At 44.9% G+C, this 22,869-nt stretch overlaps 1 protein-coding gene and 1 pseudogene across 17 annotated transcripts in view; one reads left to right on the forward strand and one right to left on the reverse strand.

Moving 5' to 3' along the window:
- The window catches only part of TENM2 (teneurin transmembrane protein 2), a 2,391,334-nt gene that overhangs the window by 91,370 nt on the left and 2,277,095 nt on the right, over positions 1 to 22,869 (reverse strand). The window lies entirely within an intron of this gene.
- LOC109503222 lies at positions 10,082 to 11,122 on the forward strand (annotated as a pseudogene).

The raw sequence follows: 22,869 nt of genomic DNA on the forward strand, positions 1-22,869 counted from the left end.
TCCTACATGTTTGCATTGAACTGCTCCAGAGATTGTGCATCTGGGGTTCTATCGGTTATTAAGTGTGAGCATACGTTATTCCTGTAATGACCTCATCATGTTGCATGATTATGGGCTGCTGCTGCCGAACACTTTCAAACGACACCGTGAACTTTAAATTGGCACTGCTATCTCCCAGCGGCCTGTCAGTCATGAGAGCCGCATCTTTATGCCAGCAAGCCCCTTGCATGGAGTCTGACATGGCAATCTTCAGTAAATTACCCTGTCACTGACAATCTTGCAGTTATCTTGCAAACAATCAAGCAGGCAATCAAACTGTCCTGAATTGCCAGTTCAGGACCCGAGAGGCTGCCAGCGTCTCTATTCAACAGGGGCGCGAGAGCGGCACAGCCCTCCCGTGACATTGGCCGATTTCTTTCTTTATTTATCCACCTACTTGTTTGTCTGGTGGGCTTTTACCCAGTGAGGGTGGCGAAAGAGGTGTGCAGAGACCTCAAAAAGGGCCCAATTCTGACTCAGCGTTTTGGGAAAATGACCCAGGCCATCCTAAGCAGGCCCCACAGCAGTGTCCCACGTTTGCCTAATGGGTCCTCATTTACTTCACTCTGTGAGATGTGGCCGTGGAGAATTATCTAGGTGCTTTCTGTCAGGATGCATGCTAAATCACAGCTCTGGCTATATTCCACATGTGTATGTCATACGCTAATTGCAATGGCCATTTCAGAGAAATATGGATGTGGAGAAACTTTCTGGGAACAATGTGGGAGGCATTCTTTTTACTGCTTTTGATAAAGAAAATCAGAGAGTCTTCCATAACGGGTCTGGCAACGTGAAGCAGAAATCAGGTTGATGCTAAATTGATTCCTTTGAATTAGAATTCCTAAAGTAAAAAGCCAAAAAGTCTACACAGCATCAGAGGGAGGTTCCTGGCCTCTGGAATCAGACAGATTTGGGATTGAAGCTCATCTCCTCTAGTCCTTGGTTGTGTAAGCTTAGATAACCAATCTTGCCAAACTTTAATTTCTTTGCCTGTAAAACTGAGTTATAATAATGCATATAGCATAGGGTGCTGTGATGGGGAATAAATGAACAGACACACACACACACACACACACACACACACACACACATCAGTTCGGCATAGTTTGTGTTCAATGAACTATAACCAGAAACCCTGCAAAGTTTTCAACTTTTTCAGTTTATAAAAACCAGACATGGCAGGGCACCTGGGTGGCTCAGTTGGTTAAACGTCCAACTTTAGCTCAGGTCATGATATCACGGTTTGTTGAGCCCTGCATCAGACTCTGTGCTGATAGTTCAGAGCCTGGAGCCTGCTTCCAATTCGGTGTCTCCCTCTCTTTCTGACCCTCTTCTGCTCATGTTCCGTCTCTGTCTCTCAAAAATGAAAAAAAAAAAGTTAAAAAAATTAAAAACCAGACATGGTTATAAATGAAATTAATATCCCCTATTAGAGTCATTCACTGGTATTTGCTATGGGTAGGTTGAATCCTGTCAAAAATGCTATGTTTCTAAATAGCAATAGGTAAATGGACAGTATGAATAAATGCTATGGGTGGAACGAGATTTGCACATATCCTTGATTTAAATCCTCACATAACCCCACAGAGCAGAATAATATAACCCTTAAGCCGCATAGTCTGGATCAGGCTGTCTGGGTTTGATTCTCAGATCAGGTACCCAATCTGCTGACCCTGGGCTAGTAACCGCTCTGTACCTCAGTTTCCTCGTGTACAAAATGAACTGATGACAATGATGTTAGAAAGCACAGTTTGGAGGATTAAAGCAGTTATTACACATATAGTACTTAGAACAGTGCCTGGTACAGTGACTACTCTGTTAACTGTGTGTTACGCCCATTATCACGCCATCATCCACTCTATAAAGTTGGAAACTGAGGCTCTGAGAAGCTGAGTAAGTTATCCAAGTGGCTACGAAGGAGTTTTGGATAAAAAGTAGGAAAAGGCAACCAGTGAGATCATAACTCTTTGTCTTCTTCATTATCAGGAGAAGGTGATGTTTCTTTCCCAAAGGGAGTGTGAAGACAGGGCAGTGGACACCCATCAACTCTGGAAGTGTGGGTGGCCGTGAGATTTAATTACCTTTGCAGGCTTGTCTACTCCTACAGTTGGGGAAGAATCTGGTTGGTTAAAATGAGCTTCTAAAAGGAATCAACATGAGAAACGAGATACCTGGGGATTTATTCCCTGCACTGCAGGCTGCTGGGGACCACACTATTTACCTGTGAGATTCGAAGCCCCCATTCAGCTGTTTACCATTGGCACAAGGTGGCACTTGCCTTCTGGGCTGGCTACAAGTTTGCGCCAGCTGTTTCCAGCCCCTGCCTAGTTCGCTCTGTTAGATTTTTAAAGGAGTTCCTTTAAAAGATTCAACCTCAAAGCCTTAACTGAACACTTACTAGTGAAGCTACGCTCAGGGGGAGGAGGCCACGGGTTAATGGAGAGGCTGCAGAGAGCCATAGTAGATATTGGGTATTTCAGAGTTGGTTGAAACATGATCATGTTTTCTGTTTGGGGAAGGCTGCCTGAGTCTGTACATCACTCTTACAGGGAAGGGACATCTCCAGGAATGAGAGGGTGTTTATTTCATTCATTTCACTTATTTTCCTCTTTGATCTCTGTAAACTGGGCAGCTTATGGAGAATCCAGATGAAAGCATTTTGTTCAATTTTGGTGTCATTTATTCCCTGTAGCTTGGTATGCAAGTGATTCCCTTTATAACCTGCATGAACTCTCCAGCTTTCTTGGGTATTAAAGGCTTCAGAGAAGCATCTAAATTTACTCTTCTTAGTTCCATTTTGTGACAGGGTGGCATGAATCGACTCCAACAACTCACTTCAGGTGTCGTGGGTAGCTCTGCTACAGTCTGCACATAGCACTTGACAGGAATGGGTTATCATCTCAGATTTTAAAATTGAGCTTCACTCTTTCCAGATTATGGTTTGGTGAGTGGCATCACCAACCACCAAATCTGCCTTCCCTACTCCTTGGGCCAAGAGGCTGGTTAAAACCTAGGTTTTGAAGAGTACCTATATTTCCATTCATCAGATGTTCAAGAATAGGCAAACTGAATCAATTATGGTAGAAAGTTAGGACTTGCAGTTACCTTAATGGGGAGGTACTGGCTGGGAAGGACACAGGAGAACCTTCTGGTTGCTGGAAAGGTTCTAGGTCCTCACCTTATGCACCTGGCTATATAGACTATATATATACATATATATATGTGTGTGTGTGTGTGTGTGTGTGTGTGTGTATACACACACACACACACACACACACACACATATATATATATATATATATATATATACACACACACACATATCTATAGGATGTATACACACACACATTCATTCATCGGGATGTATATATAAGATTATGCAATTTATGTACTTGCTAACAGACTGACTTCAGGCAAGATACCAACCTGCCTGTGCTCTGTCTTCCTTATTTGCAAAGTGGGCATGATGATACCTCACATGAGCAATGAGAGGACTAAGATAATCCACGCAAGGTACATGAACAGTTGTGAGCACCTAGCAACCTAGTATGTGCTTCAGAATCTTTTCTATTTCTTTTCTCCTTTTTGAGTCTTCTTGGCATCGTATAGGTTTGTTTAGCACACAGAGTGAGGTACTTGCCAAGTTCTCATTTCCCTAAGGAAAATACAGGGAATCCAGGTGGTGGACCCAATAAATCCTAGGGTCATTCTTGAGATCAGTTAATGATGGAGAGGTAGAAAATTAACAAAGAGTGGAGGGAAGGGGGGAGGCAACAAGTTGGGGCAAGAAGGAAGAAGCCTATGCTGTTTGGTTTTTGTGATGGAAATAAAGGAGTGGTGAGGGCTCGCTGGCAAAGGCTGGAAGTGTCTGAATGGCCAGGCACATAAAGAGGTTCTTGAGTAAAAAGAAATGAGGCAGCTGTAGTATTCTTTTTTGCCTTGGGAATTATTGTCTTTTAAGGTGAGCTCTTTCAGGACTGTGTCTAAAGTGTGTGGGGTCCCTAGCAAATATTTTTTGTCCGGGCCCCTGTCTACATAAACAGTTTGAGTTACCCAAATTGACATATCAGCACCATTCTGGCAGGCTGATCTCACATGATCTTGCAAAATTTTCCTCCAGCCAGCAGGAACAATCTACTTGCCAATCTGTCCACTAGAATTAAGGCTGGGCAATGGGCCCTGAGATATCTCATAAATGCAAATCCCCAAATATCTCTGAGAATCTGGTCAACCTCACATGCATGGGGATGGGCTAAGGAATGAGAGAGGATCAGAAAGCACCCTGAAATGGAGAAATAGGGACCAGGGCTCAGGTGGGTCCTAGTCTGGGCTGGCGTGCTTCACCCATACAGCACTGCTGACCCTGGCCACTCCCTGCCACTGGAGGAAAACTTAGAAAATTTCAAAGGTGGGGGGCACTTCAAAGCTCAAGAACTCACTTGCCCAGAACAGCACTGGATTCTTGGTCCAGTTAGACAAATAGCAAAATAATATGGGCTTTAGAGTCAGAATGGTTAAACCCTGTTCTATCATTCATTAGCTATGTAACCTTGGCAAGTGAGGCAAGTGACTGATTTCCTGTGACTCAGTTTTCCCACCTATAGAATGGACTTAATAGCACCTACTTCACCAAAGAGCATGGAGATTCTATAAGATGGTGCACATGAAATGAGATGATGAAGATATTGCACTGAATACACAGGAAGAGTTCAACTAGTGGAGGCTATTCTTCATAATATTTTCTGCACTCCACCAGGGAAGGTACTGCTGTTCCATTTGCATTTTACCCAATGCCTGCTGACAAGTTGGAAGTGAGGGATAATTGAAAGTATTCTGGCTTGATGTAACTAAAAAGTGAAAGGAGCAGGCAAGGCTGACTTGATTTAACCTGGCAATATGAGATTAGTTCTTCATTGCCTCTGTTAGGTCTCCCACATTGCCAACCTTTTAAAGCAATAGATTGGCTGACAGGGTGCTCATTTGGAAGGTTTCACCTGCCATTAATACCCCGGCTGCCTGATGGACCATCATTACACAGGCATCCCCTCCCTCCCAACCAGAGCAACCGCCATTCTTAAATATTGCAAGAAGTGGGATTGTATTTGTGCTGCTTCTGGAAGTCCTGTTGGAAGTTTTCCTCTCTCCTCTTGCCAACTCTTTTTTGACAGTCCCTGAGTTCCAAGGCCAGAGATCCCTGCTCCAAAGCACCTTTGGCTTTTCTTACACTTAGCAATGGAAGATCAATCATGTCTGACCAGAGATCTGGCAGAATGGAGGCCCACTGAGAGCTGCTTTTCTTGGTTTCCTACTCTTCAGGACACGTGTGAAAAAGAAAGCAAATGCTGCTTAGGAAAACCCAGGCACTGTTACTGAAGACAGGGATATAATCTAGATAAGACCACTTTTTAATGGGACTCTAGCTTACCGGGAAGCTACTGGGGCATCTGGTCAACCCCTCACATATGGGGTTAGGGGTAAGGGTTGGTAGAAATTTTGTGACAATGAGCTTGTAGTGTGTATCCAGTTTTTCTTTCTTTTTTTTTTTTAGTGTTTATCAAAAGTAAACAAATGGAAAACAAAAACAAAAACAAGCACCATCAATAAAAACCTTTAAAACCAATTCTTCTTAAAATATAACCAGCACTGGAATCACCCGGGACCTTGTTAAAATGTAGATTCTAATTCTCTGGTCCTACAGTGGTCTGCATTCCTTATGTTTCCAGGTAACGCTGATGCTGCTGTTCTGAGCCCTGACTTCCAGAAGTCAGGCTCTAAACCACTGTTGGTCAAGGCATGCTTCCTGACCTCCTGCCCTGGAATCACCTCAGTGATTTTAAAATGCTGATTCTTGCTGTCACCCAGGCCTACTGAATTTCTGAGCATGGAAATGGAAAATTGGCATTTTAAAGAAGATTCCCAGGTCATTCTTTTGCCGACTAAATCTCAAGAACCCCTGCTCTGAATTATTGAGAATGTCCCGCAAATATCCATAGCAGTATATCTGACTCTGAGAGACTAAAGTGGTTTTCCAAACTGGGGGATGTTAATGGGGATTCCCTGAAACATAGAAGTAGAGGTGACACTGGAGGATACAACTTGGGAAATGTTGGTGAAGCAGGTAAGCTAGTTTTTTTTTTTACAGCAGGACTTCTCAGAGCCTTTGACATATGAATATGCATTATGAATCTTTAATATTGCAATGGAACATGAAGCATTTCCTGACCATGGACCCCTTTTGGCCCAGAGCATCTCCCCACAATAGTCTAGTGCAATACAGGTTGGGAAGCACTTCATGGACACAGAGCTCTAGGTTTGGGAGCTCTGTCCTTGGAAGGACGAGCCACACCTTCATCTACTCAATACTCACAAGTGGTAGCCCTATCCTTGAATGACCTTCTCACAAAATGCACACTTTGGGATGATTAGGTGCAACACACAGCACATCATCACTACTACCACATTAGCTCAGAGTCCCTGTCCATGGGCTTCTAGTGCCCCCCCCAAAGCCAGTGTATTTCAGCAAAAAGACCCTATGTTAAGTGACACAACCTGGGGGGGGTCAGTAGGATGAGGAAGCATTAATGGCAACCATGTCTAATCAGAGCTAATGGTTGGCACTTATGAAAAGCTTACTGGGGTGGGGGGCATCTGGATGGTTCGATCCATTCAGTGTCTGACTGTCGATTTTGGCTCAGGTCATGATCTCAAGGTTCATGGGTTTGAGCCACACATTGGGCTTGGTGTTGGTAGTGTGGAGCTTGCTTGGGATTCTCTCCCTCTCTCTCCTCGCCTTCCCTGCTCATGCATTCTCTCTCAAAATAAATAAGTAAACATTAAAAAAAAAGAAAATCTTACTGTCTTACTGGGTCTTAGGCACCATGCTAAGTGCCTTACACTCATCCCCTCATTAAATCACCACCAGATTTTCAGGCATCATTAGCACCACTGTTTACAGATGAGGAACTGGAGATTTAGAAAGAAAATAACTTGCAGAAGACCACACAGCTTCTTGCATGTTGGGGCTGGGTTTGACCCAGTTTGTAGCACTCTGAAGCCAAGTCCTACATGGATCTGCAACATAAGGTCTGTTACAGTAGAATGTTCCAAATGGCTAACACACAGGAGTCATTGTGCCCACCACTATGACATGTTATTATCTGCACTAAGCTCTTTTACCTAAGGCAGGACTATGCCAATCAGAAGAGGAACAATTTAAATACATACTGGAGGGAGATTCACCTTTTGAAAATCTGGGATGCCAAGTGTTTTAGCCAGCCCTCTGCCCTCGCTCCCTCTTCTGATAGGTGGACCACCACAGGGCTGTTCCTCTGCCAGCCGCTTAAGCTCCTCTGTGCTTTGGCAGCCTGCACCTTGCACCTTATCCAGCCATCATCCCATATGCTCATAAGAACACCTTGAGGCGGCTTCTATGATGTCCATTTTGCGGATGAAGAAATTGAGGCTTGGAGAGGTTAAGAGCCTTGTACATAATCACACAGCTAGTAAATGATGGAGGAGTGATTCACCCTCTGGCTGTCCACCTCCAATGGCTTCTATCCTCAATTCTTCATAGGAGGCTATGAGTAGTCATGGCCTTATAAAGGTATCTGGTGAGTATTGTAGGACATGGGGAACAAAATGCTGAGGCTTCAGAAAACATCTTCATTTTCTAGTTGTTCTTTCTCTCAGCCTGCTCTCTTTTTCCTTCCCCGCTTTTCCTCCCTCTGCTGCTTCTCCTCAACCCAAACAGAGCCTCTAGAAATAATGATCTCACTTGATGAGAACTGGCCCACCTTGGACGTTCCCTGACAGGCCTCTCTGGCACAGTCTCACCCTTGTTAGCCTAGGGCCATGTTTTTTATACCTGGGGGATTTCTATCCTGGCTGCTGCCATGTCCCCACTTTTCTGTTACAAAAACTACTGGCAACAGAGAGCAAGGGTCTCTGATCTCAGCCACCCCAAATACTCACCCTCTGCCCGCTGTTCCTGGCCTCTTTCAGTCCAGTTATTCCCCCCTCCCCTGTGCCCCTCATCAACCTTGCTTTCAAAGAGCCCACTGACAGGTCAGACAGAAGCCAGCCCAGCAGGGGGTGGCGGGCTGGTGGGGTGGCAGACAATGACCTGCTGGGCCCCTCAGAAAGAAAAGGGGCTGTCACCACCGGCAACACCTTTGAGCAACAAGCTGGAACAGTTACTTTCCGTCTGAGGAGAGACCCTGTCTCCTGGGGGAAGGCGGGGGACTGTCCCCCCACCCCTCCTTGAGCTGAGAGAATTAGCAGAGGGCAGGATGTCTGTCCTTTTGCTGCATGAAGAAGTTACCCCCAGACTGCCAATTGGGAGAAGGGAGCAGACTCAGCTATTATACAAGCTTCCTGCTGGATTAAGGAAATCTGAAGTACTAATTCCTACACATGACTATTGCCATGGTCCATGTACTATGCTTAGCAGTCCCTGGAGATCTCCTTGTGTCATTTCCACTTCCACTCTAGGGGCAGGCGTAGGGGCTAGGAGCCAGTATTGTACTCCCAGTTAACATCACAGGAGCTGGAGGTTTGCAACTTATTGGCTGTGTGGCCTTGGGCTAATTAGCTTACCTCTCTGAGCCTTAGTTTTCTTATCAGTAAAGTGGAAATAACAACAACAACAATAATAATAGTTTAACAGGGCCTTTGTCAAAGATTAAATAGACCTTGTGCAAAGGCATTTCGTGTATAGCAACAATCTGTTTACTCTGGATTTATAGATGGAGAACCCAGTCCTAGAGAGGTTAGGTTACTAGAAAGGGTTGGGCAGCTGCTCATGACTGGTAGAGGTAGGATTCACACACAGGTGGCCCAGCCTCAAATATGCTGATCACTCTCACTACTTTACGCATCACCAAGCTGGCCATGGTTTGTAAAGTCCGGCTTCACTCAACAGTGATTCTTGGCAGCCCCTGCCTTTCCTCTTGCCTCAGAAGAGGACTATGGAGCTTGTATACCTACTGCTACCATCCCACAGGAGGTCCATGTGCAGGGTGAGCCAAGTTGAAAATAGAGCTGAAGAGAAGTATAACTGTGTGTTCACGTCTTACTGAAAATAAATCATATATCTTACATTTAGATTTTCTTTGCATTAATAAAATGGTATGAATGGTAGGTAGTGATTTGGATGTCATTGTATGGGTGTATTTTTAATCCTAAAATGAAATGTATTCATACTAAAATAATGTATTGCATTAAAGACAAGTGCTGTGTATCCTAGAGTCTTCTCATTAAAACCTCCATTTATTCAATTCATTTAATAATTAGTTGGCCAAGACAGAGAGGGACCCTGTAGTTAGGAACCTAGATTCTAGAAGGGAAACAATTAACAGTTAAATGTATATAGACTTAAAATATTTTTTTAATGTTTATTTTTGAGAGAGAGACAGAGTGTGATTGGGGAGAGGCAGAGAGAGAGGGAGACACAATCTGAAGCAGGCTCCAGGCTCTGAGCTGTTAGCACAGAGCCCGATGTGGGGTTTGAACCCATGAACTATGAGATCATGACCTGAGCCAAAGTTGGATGCTTAACCAACTGAGCCACTCAGGCGCCCCTAAAAAGTTTTTTTTTTAATGTTTATTTTTGAGAGAGAGAGAGAGAGAGAGAGAGAGAGAGAGAGAGAGAGGAGAGACGCAGAGAGAGGGAGACACAGAATCTGAAGCAGGCTCCAGGCTCTGATCTGTCGCACAGAGCCTAATGTGGGGTTCAAACTCACGAAACCATGAGATCATGACCTGAGCCGAAGGTGGATGCTTAACTGACTGAGCCACCCAGGCACCTCTACATGTATGGTAGACTTTGAGAAGGTGGTAGTGTTTTAAAGAAAAGTAAGGCAGGACAAAGGGTAGGCGAGTGATGGAGGAGGGGGTTTGCTACTTATCTTTTTTTTTAAATTTTAATTAAAAAAATTTTAACATTTATTTATTATTGAGAGACAGAGAGAGACAGAGCATGAGCAGAGGAGGGGCAGAGAGAGAGGGATACACAGAATCTGAAGCAGGCTCCAGGCTCTGAGCTGTCAGCACAGAGCCTGATGCGGGGCTCAAACTCACAAACCATGAGATCATGACCTAAGCCGAAGTCAGACGCTTAGCTGACTGAGCCACCCAGGCGCCCCAAGGGTTTGCTACTTTAGATACAAGGCTTTCCAGAAGTGTTTGGGGAGACACCTGAAATGAGGAAACAAGTCATGGAAACCTTTGGAGGAAGAGCATTCTGGGCAGAAGAAACAGCAAGTACAAAGGCCCAGGGTGGCAATGTATCATCAGAGTAGAAACAACAAGATGGTGGATGTTGGGTGGGATAAGGGAGAAGAGTAGACAGAAGATGTGAGTGCTGAGTAGAAGCAAGAGCTCACTAACGCAGAGCAATGGAAGCCATTGTTGCGACCTGGACGCCATTCTGTGGGAGATATAATGCTCAGGGAAGGTTTGCATGGGGGCATGATGTGATCTGACTTTTAAAAGGATTCTTCTTTTTTTCAGACAGCCAGGAAGATGATGGGAATACAGACTGAGCATGCCTACCAAAAGCAGTTGACCATCTTTCAAAACAAGAAGAAGGTCCTGCTGGAAGAAATTGGCAAGGAGAAGCTCCTGCAATACTACAAAAACATTAGTCTGGGCTTTCAGACACCTAAGGAAACCACTGAGAGCACCTATATTGATAAGAAATGCCCCTTTACTGGTAATGTGTCCATCCGAGGGTAGATTCTGTCTGGTGTGGAGCTCAAGATGAAGATGCAGAGGACCACTGTCACCTGCGACTACTACCTCCACTACATCTGAAAATACAACTGATTCAAGAAATGCTGCAAGAACATGTCTGTGCCTCTGTCCCTCTGCTTCTGGGATGTCCAGATCAGTGACACTGTCACTGTGGGTGAGTGCTGGCCCTTGAGCAACACTGTGCACTTTAAGGTGCACGAGGTCACCAAGGCCACCAGCACCAAGAAGCAATTCCAGAAGTTCTATGACTTGACATCTGCCCATACCCCAAGAAAATAAAGTTATTTTCCCAGTCTTGGGCCTAGCTAAAAAAATAAAAATAAAAGGATTCTTCTGACTGCTTTGTGTGGAATAGGCTGGAAGTTGGAAGACCAATAGTCCATCCTAGTGAAATTGGTGGCATGATCTGGGTTGAGGTGGAAAGATATTACAAAACCATGACCTTGATGGTTGTGAATAAATGGAGGGCCAGACAAGGGTGCATGCCCAGATCTGTGCAGCAACATTCATAGACAAAGGTGGCACATGAGAAATTCAGGAATGACCATTGCAGCAGACCACATGATAGTTGGGAAGTGACAGTAGTGGTGTTGGACACCAAAGGGTGCTTCGAGTGATGGGCGCCAGTGGGCTGGACGTTTCTCCCTGGATCTGCTCTCCCTGAGCCATGTGTTTTATGAGCGAGCATAGCAGAAGTAAGAGTAGGGGAAGCTGGCCCCAGTGACTTCAGTGTCCCTTTCTCTATGGATTCCCCTTTCCCTTGCCTCTCTTCTCCCAGAACTCAGCAGCCTTGGACTCTTTGGAGAACCTAATATACAACTACTTTCAGAAGAAGGGTCTGGGAGGAGCACAAGCAAGACATTTAGAATTAGGAGAACTGGGCTCCAATCCCAGCACTTCGCTGTTGACTTTGGGCAAACTATTCTCTAGCTCCTCAGTTTCTTTGTTGGCTAAATGCAATCCTCCATTGTTAAATGTCGGCAACTGATTCAAAGATGTTTTGTAGGCCAGGTATTATCTGAGTGAGCTATCCAGATCACTGGGTTGTGATCTCTGAGGGAAAATACCATTCATTGTAGCATGAGTGGGTGTGGGATTGAGGAGGATACTTTAACGTTTTTTTAATTTTTATTTATTTTTATTTTTTATTTTTTGGGACAGAGACAGAGCATGAACGGGGGAGGGGCAGAGAGAGAGGGAGACACAGAATCGGAAACAGGCTCCAGGCTCCGAGCCATCAGCCCAGAGCCCGACGCAGGGCTCGAACTCACGGACCATGAGATCGTGACCTGGCTGAAGTTGGACGCTTAACCGACTGCGCCACCCAGGCGCCCCGAGGAGGATACTTTAGAACAGGGACCAAATAATGGATTTCTGATTTTGAAATGTTATGTATTACTTGACATGTTGGGCTTTTGGTTGGGAACAGTGTGTGTGTGGTTAGAGGATCTGAAGTCACATTACATAGGGAGATACTAATAATTAGACCTGTCATTTCAATAAGGTGGCATTCAGGCACTTTCTATAAACTTTCTAGTCAAACCTCACAAAATGTCTGTGAGGTTGGTGTTGCTGTTCCTAGTTTACAGATGAGGAAACAGGGGCTTGGATGGGTTAGGTGCTTTGCTCAAGGAAGTAAAACCAGTAAGAACTGGAGCCAAAACTTACACAAGTCTGCTTGACCCATGAGCCTGTGGACCCTGGCAGAAAAGGGCACAACATTGACTCTGTGCCTGAGGGGGAATGGGAGAAGCTCCAGGAAGTCACAAAGGTAAGAGACCAGAGCCAGCTACCACATACCCTCTCCTAGCATGCTCTTCCCACATCTGTCCTTTATTCCAGTGCTCTTAAAAATGGTGACAGATCCCGGGAAGTTGGGGCCCTGAGCCCCTCTCCATAGTCCCATCTCTGTGGCAGGTGAGTACAGTGATGAACCCAGGGTCCATATGCCAATCAAGTTGCCACTGCCTTGGGATGCAGAACTTTTTGGCCTGTACTCCCCATCAGGTGACCCAGGGATGCCACACTTGGAGGAATCACTCTCTGTTAGCACTTGGGTTTCCCTCAAAATGACACCCATTGTGTCAAGTCAGTGATTCCCAAAGTGTCAGTATCACCTGGGTACTTGTTAGAAATGCATATCCCTCGGCCCTGCACCAGACCTACTGTATCAGAAACTCTGAGTGGGGCCCAGAAATCTGTGCATTATGCCTTCCAGGTGATTCTGATGCCCACCGAACCATAAGTGTTTTCCATGTATTAACTCATCTGAGCTCACAGCATCCTATGAGGTGGCAGCTAGCATTACAAAGGACAAAACAGACTTTCAGAGAACAGTTTGCCCCTATTCATACTGTGAATTAGTGGTTGAGCCAGGACGTGAACCCAGAGCTCCCTGGCCCCTAAGTCTCTTTATCACCCTGCCAGGCTGTCTCCCCTTACAGCGAAAGATGCACATATGCAATGGAAGAAACATAAGGACAGGCCACTGTTTCTCCTCTGCTGTAAGCATATGTGTTTAGGAATAACCCAAGAAGATAGATGATTGCAATTTTGAAGACCAAGATGCTAAATGGAGGAAGGCAAGGCAAATACTTGGGGTGAACTTCACTCTGCCCATCAAGGCACATAAGACCTGGCTCTCTCTGTCCAGACCTGCTTCCCAAGCCTCACCCTCCACCACTCTCCACACAGGGTTGTCCTGTCAGTCTTCTCAGAGGTCCCCAGATGTGTGCTGCTGCCTCATGCCTCTGAACCTTTGCCAGTTTCTTTGCCCACAGTGCTTTCCCTACGTTCCTGAGCGAAGTGCTCTGTAGCTCTCTAAATTCAATTTTACCTGCTCTGGAAGCCTCTGAAGCCCCTTCCTTCTCTGGGCTGCCATAGCCCCTCAGCCTTATTCTTAAGTGTATTTTTTTAAATGTTCATTTATTTTTGAGAAGAGAGCACAAGCGGGGGAGGGGCAGAGAGTGAGGGAGACGTAGGATCTGAAGAGGGCTGTACACTGACAGACAGCAAGTAAGCTGGATGTGGGGCTTGAACTCACCAACTGTGAGCTCATGACCTGAGCCAAAGTCAGACACTCAACTGACTGAGCCACCCAGGCGCCCCATCGTCTTTATTCTATCCTGAGTATATGGCTTTGTAGTGTCTGGTTTCACATATGTTTCATCCCCTCCACCAGACCTTGGATTCTTTGTGGACGAGTCTGTCTCATTCACTCATGTGGTCTGGCTCTGTGTGTGTGTGTGTGTGTGTGTGTGTGTGTGTGTGTGTGGCTGGTATAGGGCAAGGTGTTTGTTCACCACCATCCATGACAAGAGGTGCGAACAGGGCCAGGACTAGGGTAAAGTGAGTGAGGCTGGCTTCAGTGCACAATTAAAGGGGCTCACTCTCTCTCAGGTGCATGGGTGCCTAGTCTCATTCTTAGGTCTCAGATTGACCTTATCAGTAATGCCAGGCACACATTCTCTTGAGGGTGACGGGGTCCCTGTGGGGGCAGCATGGCATAGAGGAAAGTGTGCTGGATTTATAGACAGGGAACCAGGCATCTGGCCCAGATCTGCCCTAGCCTGCTATTTGGCCTTGAAGAAGTTCCCTTCCCTCCCTGGGATTTTTGTACCTGCTGGAGAATCCATATTTTAGCCTCTCTGACTCTGACATTCCCAGACTCCATGATTATTGTGAATCAAAGAGGTAGTGTCCCTCAGCGTGTGTGGCCACAGAATTCTGGAAACGGGCTTAACAGATCAATGCTGAAATACCTTGAGCTCAGGAAAAGGGAGGGAATTCCCCTGGAAAGGTTTGGTTTTCATTGTGGGGTGGGGGAGGGGGAGAAGGGCAGGCCCTGACACAGAGCTTTGGAGCACACCTTGCAGTTTCCTTTGGATTCACGTTCGGCCACATAGTTCTGGCCCCTTTCCAATCCCCCAGAGCTCTTGGCTGAGAAGATAGAAAGTCAAATAAAAGAGCACAGGCCTTGGGCAGCTGCTCGTGCTGTGCTACAGAGAACGTCTAGCTATTTAAAGTCCAACTGTTCCACTTTCCCTGCTTGTACCCTAGCATTCCAGTGCGTAAGCACTTTGTGGGAAAAATGCATTCCACATAAAAACTGGGGGGTGGGGAAAACTAACGCCAATACTATTTTTCAGAATGCTACAGAATTCATGTTTCTGAGGGGCAAAGGGTATTAAACACTCATAGATTGCCCTGCTCAGGTCCTGGACACAAGAGTCAGCTGCTGCAAGGGGCCCTCAAAGAAGGTTCTTGACTTGCATTCTGAGTCCTGGCATGGCTACATTTTGGCTGTGGGGCCTGGGTAAGCCAATCCACTTATCTGGCCCTTAGCATCTGCCTTTATGTAAAGGATACTGAAGGCTCTTCTGGGCTATTGTCGTGATTTTTTGGGGCAATGTGGGTAAAGTCTTAGTAAGTGCTCAATGCATCACGTCTCTGACATCAAGCCAAAGGACACTCCCTGTTCTGGAACTGTCCAGACCCCTCAGATATGTCCCTAGGAGATGTTAATATCTGCACCAGATTTCTCATTGTTGGCATTATTGACATCATGCCTTGTTGTGGGGGCTGTCCTGTGGATACAGGATTATTTTGCAGCATCTCTACCCACTAGAGGCCAGTAGCATCTCCTTCCTTCCTCCCTGCTGTGACTCATAAAATATCTCCTGATGTTGTAAAATGTTCCTTGGAGAGTAAAGGTACCCCTGGTAGAGAAACACTGGTCTGGACTGAGGGGGATTGTGGGAGCAAGAGAGCTAATCCTGGCACCAGAGCTCTTGAACCTTAATTCAAATGCTGGTCACAGGCACCAAGAGGGTACTCGCTGCAATCCAGGAAGTTTCTCTGGCCAAGAAAAAATACAGGAAGCCAACACAAGGCTATAAATGCTACCTCTTTGCCACCAGTTAAATCTGTTTTGATCCTTTAATTTCCTAAAATAAGTCCACAGTGTTTTAAATTATTAACTTTTTTTTTTTGCAAATTATGCATTTTAATCACAATTTTATGAAGAATATTTGATTTGTCATCTAATCAGGGAAAATATAATCCCTTAAGAGACACTTAATAATCATTTAAACTACTAAAAACTTCATTATAAAACACTGAAAGTGTGATGTTAGGTAAACCCATGAACGTTTACCCCACCTGCCAACAATTCCACGGTCAAATACATTTAAGTGTGAAAAGGTCTTAAATGGACAAGTTTTCTGTTTGAGGTGACTTTTACTGAGGCTTCTTTATAAAAAATGCTGTACTTGTTTGATCCTTCTTCAGAAACAGACTCCAAATTTTGTTAGCATTTTAGAAATGAGCTGCTGCCTTTACAGTAGCAAAGCAATCTATCACAGTGGTTACTTGGAAGCCTATTTTGAATATTACTTTCTCAAACCTCTGTATCCTTATCTGTGAAATGGAAAAACTATGAAGAGACAGATTCATAGAACCTCTGTTTCTGCTATGAGGACACAGACAACATACCAGGAGGACACAGATGGGATAATTTAGGAGTGTGACATATGCTGTGAAGGAAACACCACAGGGGGATGGGAGAGAGACAGGGATAGATTTTACAGGTCAAGACAGGCCTCTTTGGGGAGGGGGCACTGGAGTGAGAACAGAGAATGGCTGCAAGGAGCCACTCATGCCAAATGCCCAGGTCAGAGCATTTCTGGCCCTGGGTCAGCAAAGGCCCTGAGGTGTGCCTCAACTTAGCATGTGAGGATGAGGGACTGGCCAGAGAGGATGCAGCAGAGTGGCCGTGGAGGGCAGTTGGGGACAGGTGAGAGAGAAGGAAGGGACATGTCATAGAAAGCCCTGCAGGCTAAGGTGAAACATCTGATTTTGATTTTAACTACATGAGAAGCCCTTTGAGGGCATGGCATCTGATTTACAATTCAAAATGATCTCTCAGGCTGCTGTGTGGAGGAATAGACAGCATGATGCAGGAGCAGTAGCATAGACCCCCACCTGTTGGTTGCCTTTCCCATTACCCAGATGCACAAAAAGCTCTGCACAGGGCTCACTGCATGTAAACTCTCAACCATTGTCACTGGTTATAGTCTTTATATGCAATAAAGAATGGATTCTATCTTTTTTTTAAGTTCCATAGAAAACTGGCCCCCAACCCTCAGTTTCCTAAACAGAAGGTTCTCTAGTTAAATATGTTCCCAGAGGTCAAAGATCTTATTTACACTAGATGATCCAGAATAATTTCAGCCCTCTGTTGCCATGCGGTCCTCAGTTGGGGTTAGTTCTGCTTCTCTCCCAAGGAAAAGAGACCCAGTGCCTGGCCAGCTGGCAGTGGCCTCACGGCCAAATTTTCCTCCTAAGCATTAGATATATTGTCTTCCTCTCTGGGAGCTAATTGGGGACTCTGTTTATGACTCCAGATACATTTGCCACAAGGTCTTTGGACTGCAAGGGGAATCCTTATCCAACCCAATTAATAGAGCAATGTTGCACTTCTAAGCTGACCCCCACCCAACCAATCCATCAACATGATTTGCACACATTAATCAAGGCATTTACAATGGGTTCACCAAGCTTCATCTCTCATTGGATGAAGAAATGGGACTATTTGGACTTGACAACTATAACTCTTCCAGAGTCCCTGAAGTCCTAAGCTTGGCTCTGCTAAATGCACAGACAAGGTGTTATTAATTAACAATTGAGATAAATGCCGGAATAGCATCCCTGAATCATGTCAAACCAATTTGGATGGTTATGGGATGGGGAAAGGGGGGAGGAGGCCATGGGCAAGGGGTGGGCTTTGTCTGTTCCAAGTGCTTTGGACAGACTCCAGTGTTATTTCTCCTCATTTAGACCTGGCTGGAGTGCCTGGAACTCAGGCCAGCATCCACATCTCTTAACCCAAGGCAGCCTCCTTTGGAGACAAACAAGGAACCAAACTTCGCAGATGGAGGAGAGCTGGAAAATACTGTTGTGAAGAGCAGCCTGAGTGGAGCCTTTAATTTAAGGAGAGAAATGTAGAAGCTGCTGGTGGATGGAAGAGCCACAATCAGGGGTTAATGACCACACAGAATGGTGGCTTTGAAGACTCTCCTAGGAGAAAGACTGAAGACATTGGCCTCCATATTGTGATGGGCTTTCTCTCCTGTCCTGTGGCCGACACCCATACTCCGTGATAGTCACTTCTCTATGCTCCCACTGAAGGAAGGTCTTCCACTCTGTCAGCCCTGACTATAATAATTATAATAATGTATTTATACATCTTATCTTTCCAGATGGATGTGGACTCTTTGCAGACATGTATCATATCTTATTATTTCCAGTGTCTAACATTCAGTAAACCCTCAATGAATCTTTGTTAAACCATGAACAAATAGCTAGTGGATGAGTGGATGGATGCAAATCTCCTGATGATGAAGAGTTAAAGGAGTTTTAAAATTTGAAGGTTTTAAGTTTTTTTTTTTATTTTGAGAGACAGAGAGAGAGAGAGAGAGCCAGCACAAGGAGGTGAAGGACAAAGAGAAGGAGAGACAGAATCCCAAGCAGGCTCTGCATGATCAGCACAGAGCCTGGTGCGGGGCCCGAGCTCATGAACCATGAAATCATGATCTAAGCTGAGATCAAGAGTCAGATGCTTAACTGACTGAGCCACCCAGGAGGCCAAAAGGTTTTTTTTTAATTTGGAAGCAAACATTGGTCACCTCTTCATCTGGGAATGGAAAACACTTCTAAAACACACTCAAATTATTCACTTGAAAACTAAACATGAGAAAGTGTTAATATTTTTTCAATTACTTTTTTTTAAGTTTATTTAGTGATTTTGAGAGACAGAGAGAGAGATTGTGTGTGTGTGAATGGGGGAGGGGCAGAGAGAGAATCCCAGCTAGGCTCTGCACTGTCAGCATGAAGCCCAATGTGGGGCTCGGCAAAGGGCTCAAACTCATGAACTGTGAGATCATGACATGAGCTGAAATCAAGAGTCAGAGGCTTAACCAAATGAGCCACCCAGGTGCCCCACTTATTTCTTCTTGAAATAAAACTCCCCTTTCCTCACTTTACTTCTTTTGTGTTCTAGGAATTCTAGGAGGGAGGGTTTGGGGTGTAGGCACTATGACCTTGGGCTGGGTCAGCCCACTCAGTGGAAACTATTATTTAAACAAGTTTGGGTCTGCAGACCACTTGTATCAGAATCCTCTGGGGTGTTTGGCAAAAATGCAGATTCCTATATCCCATATTTGACTTAATAAATCAGAATCCCAAGGGCAGGGGCCTAGAAATTGAAATGTTTTTTAATTCCTTTTTTAATGTTTATTCATTTTTTCAGGGAGAGAGAGAGAGAGAGAGAGAGAGAGAGAGAGAGAGAGAGAGAGAGAGAGAACGAACACACATGAGCAGGGGAGGGGCAGAAAGAGAAGGAGACACTGAATAAGAATCAGGCTCCAGGCTCTGAGCTGTCAGCACAGAGCCCAATACGGTGCTGGAGCTCACAAACCGTGAGATCATGACCTGAGCTGAAGTTGGGTTCTTAACTGACTGAGCCACCCAGGCAGCCCTAGAAATCTAAATTTTAAGCAAGCTCTCCAGGGTGGTATACAATGCTGAAATTTGATGAGCACTAGTTAGAACCTCAGTGGTTATGGACTGTGGGAAAATTATTGATTGGGCTCCATCTATGTGGATTCGGCATCCGTTCTAGAAAATAGCAGCAACATCACTACTAATGACATTAGAGCTGGCAGCAGCCAACATGTGGGGACATCCCATGAGCTAGGCACTTTGTGAAACATATTGCATATGTTCCTCAGTGAAACTTCACATCTACTAATGGAGGTGGCATTATCATGCCTATTTCAAAGACAAGAAAAGACTTTGAGGAGTCAAGTTACTTGCAGAAGTGGGACACAAAGACTGATCCCTGAGCCTAGGCTTTTAACCTTTATGATGTTAGGGTGTCACCTGAGTAACCAGAGAAGTGACAGGAGAAGGAATAAAAGTCTAACTTTCAGGGCTGTGTTCAAGCAACAGAGGGAAACACAGACAGCTCGCTAATGCAGTAAAGCAGGATGTGATGCAAGTGGGACCGTGGACAAGCTCAGCTTAGGAAGGGCTTTCTCCCACCCCCTCCACTCCAGGCCCCCACCCACAGACTGGAGAGGACATCTGATGGGATTCCATGGGCACTTCAGACAGATTCTCAGGTTGGCTTGAAATGATGGGAGCTGGGCTTTGTAGAGACAGAGGGCTGGAGCTCCTGGCTCTTAAGTTCTGGTTGATAAAAGGGTGTGGGGAAGGAGAAGGGCCTGTCTTTCTAGGCCAGACGGTCTAACAACGCTTCCCCACTTCGAGGTTCCCACTTTTAGAGGAAATCTACACCCTTTCTCCTACCCCTGGCTGTGATGAACTAAATCTCACACCTCTGACTTGGTGGTGATAATTAAATATTATCCGCCTGTCACTTGATGCACATGTTGTGTGTATTCTCAGACTTTAATGAGCTGGTATTTGTCTTCTGTAAGCAAAAATATTTCTTTGAGTCTCTTCTTTTTCAAATTGGGGTGAGCAGTTCAAGTGAAGATCTCTCACTATTAAAAAGACAGTCTACTTGGCGGCATGTGTGTCTGAACTGTTTCTACTTCTTCTTAGGGTCAATGGCAGGGAAAGCTTGCCCCTTCAGAATCAGCCATTGCTTTCCTGAGGTTAAGTTAGTGGTCACATGGTTGGGGGGGGTGGCAGTTGTTGGGAGACTTTGAAAGGGATGGGATTAAGAATGCAGGGAACCAGCATAAACTGGTTTTGTGGGATATTTGAATGCAGCTTTTTCCAACAGGGCTTCTCCTATAAGCACCGCAGAATCCAGAAAATATTTGAGTGAAAATTTTCTCAAGTCTTCTAAGGAAGGCACTTAGCTAGTACCATTCTAGATGCATAGGAGAAGAGTCAACTCATTCCATATAATGAATGTCTTAGGACAGTGGCTCTGAAAGAGAACCTGCATCAGCATTACTTGGAAATTTACCAGAAGTTAAAATTCTTGCATCCCACCCCAGGTCTGTGGAATCAGAAATTCGGGGGGATTTAGCAATCAGTGTTCAATCAAGCCTTCCAGGTGGTTTTGCTATAAGCTAAAGTTTCAGAACTACTAGTGGCCATAAAGCACCAGGGCTTAATTCTCTCCCAGAGGAGCCCAGTGTGAAAAAGGCCGTTAAAAGGGCTTCAAATATCTGCGTCAATATTTGTATCTATATCTATCTCAGTTTAAAATAAAAAAAAAAACATCTATCACTTTAAACGGAGATTTTTTTTTTTTAAACTTAGAGTGTTCCCAGATGAAAAAATGATTTGCTTCTTCCAACTCACTTTGGATGAGCATTCTGTTACTTCCCCATTCATGAGGTTCGTAACAAATGTGTTCATTGCAGCTGCTCCCCAGGCTGATATTCATGCTCTGTCTGGGTGCCTACTCTGACCTACTGTCAGGTTTGGAAGCCACAACGCCTTGGTTGAGAACTCCCAAAGCAGGAGAGAGCCTGGGGCAGAACTCCTACCCCCACCAAAACAAACAAAAAAGTGATATAATTAGTGTGCTGCAGGATTGGATCTGGAGTTGATGAGGAGCAACTTTAATATTTATCAATAAACAGCAAAGTGCTTAGCACACCTCCTAGGGAAGTAATTAACCATAAAAAGGATACTCTGCGCTGAGGAATCTCCTCCAAAAAAAGAACTCAGTTAATTGTGAATTGCTTACGCCAGGTGAGAGACAATCCGTGTCTACCTCTCTCACCTGACATAAGCAACTCTGAATTAACTGGGAGGTTCTTTTTATAAACACTATGCGGAGCCTTTTTTTTTTTCTTGGTGGCTAATTACTTCCTTGGGAGGTTTGCTTTAATAGTTCCCATAACAAGGCCATTATTGTCTTTAGCATAATCACTGCCTCATTTGCTTTTGTGCCTTGCCTTTCTGATGCTCTGCCTCTGCCCAGCGGGAGGGACCCTGCACTGTGCTTGTAGCGTAGTCCTCAGACCAGCACCAGTCGCACCTATTGAAGTCTCCTCTAGCTCCACTATTTCAGGAATTTGGTTTTCTCCTGGAAGGAGCTGCGATCAGGGAGGGGTAGGGCTGGTGGAGAAGGACATAGATGGTGCAGGTTATGTTGGGGAGACTGAGTCCCCCTTCCCTATGTGCGGCATTCCAGCCATTTGCTATGCTTTTACCTGCTGACATCTGCAGTGGGGAAGGGCACCAGAGCAGCAGCTCCTTTCTGCAAGAGGAAGGAGCTGATCTATCTGTAAGCAACCACTTTGCTAAGTGAAATCACCAGGGACCAGGAAAAAAAACCAAAAACTGAACCTTGTCAGGATAGGAAATGTGATTTTGACTCAGTCTTGGGGAAAAAAAAATGTATGGATATATGCAGTTATGCCTCACTTCATTCAAAAATGAATTAAAGTGGCTTCTGTTTTGGCTCTGTTTCAGTAAGGTAATGAATGAATGGGAGCTCTGTAAATTACATTGGCTCTATAAACTTTTTTGATTGGTGTACTCCTATCATTATATGTATGTTAGCTTATTTACACATTATGTACATGTATAACAGCAAGAATATATTATGGAAATTGCAAAGTGTCTATTAAGAGGACGAGGAAAAGTAAAAATAGAATATCTAACACTTTCAACCATCACCCTGATGGATTACACCCCCTTCTGGACACTACCTAAACTGACCTTGGGGTCATGAGGGCAGGAGATGACACTTCCAGAGCACAGGGATTGACAGAGTGGGACTATACACATTTTTATTAAATCAAATAGTTGAATGCATGGATCCTGTTACACTCTGAAACAACTTGCACTCTGAGGGAATTCTGACCAGTTAGTAATTTTGGTGGGAGTGGGTCACACACCTGTACTAAAGCCTAGGGAGCACTGCTCCACATTCTTAGGAAATCACACAGTCCCTATGCTACTGCAACTCCATTTAGCCCCAGAATTTTACCATTTCATCAGGGAATAACACAGGAAAGAAAATTCAATTCAGAGGTTCAGAACAGGGATTGACAAATTTCCTATAAAGGGCCAGAGAGTAAATAT

Source organism: Felis catus, chromosome A1, assembly GCF_018350175.1.
Source record: "Felis catus isolate Fca126 chromosome A1, F.catus_Fca126_mat1.0, whole genome shotgun sequence".
Taxonomy (NCBI): domain Eukaryota; kingdom Metazoa; phylum Chordata; class Mammalia; order Carnivora; family Felidae; genus Felis; species Felis catus.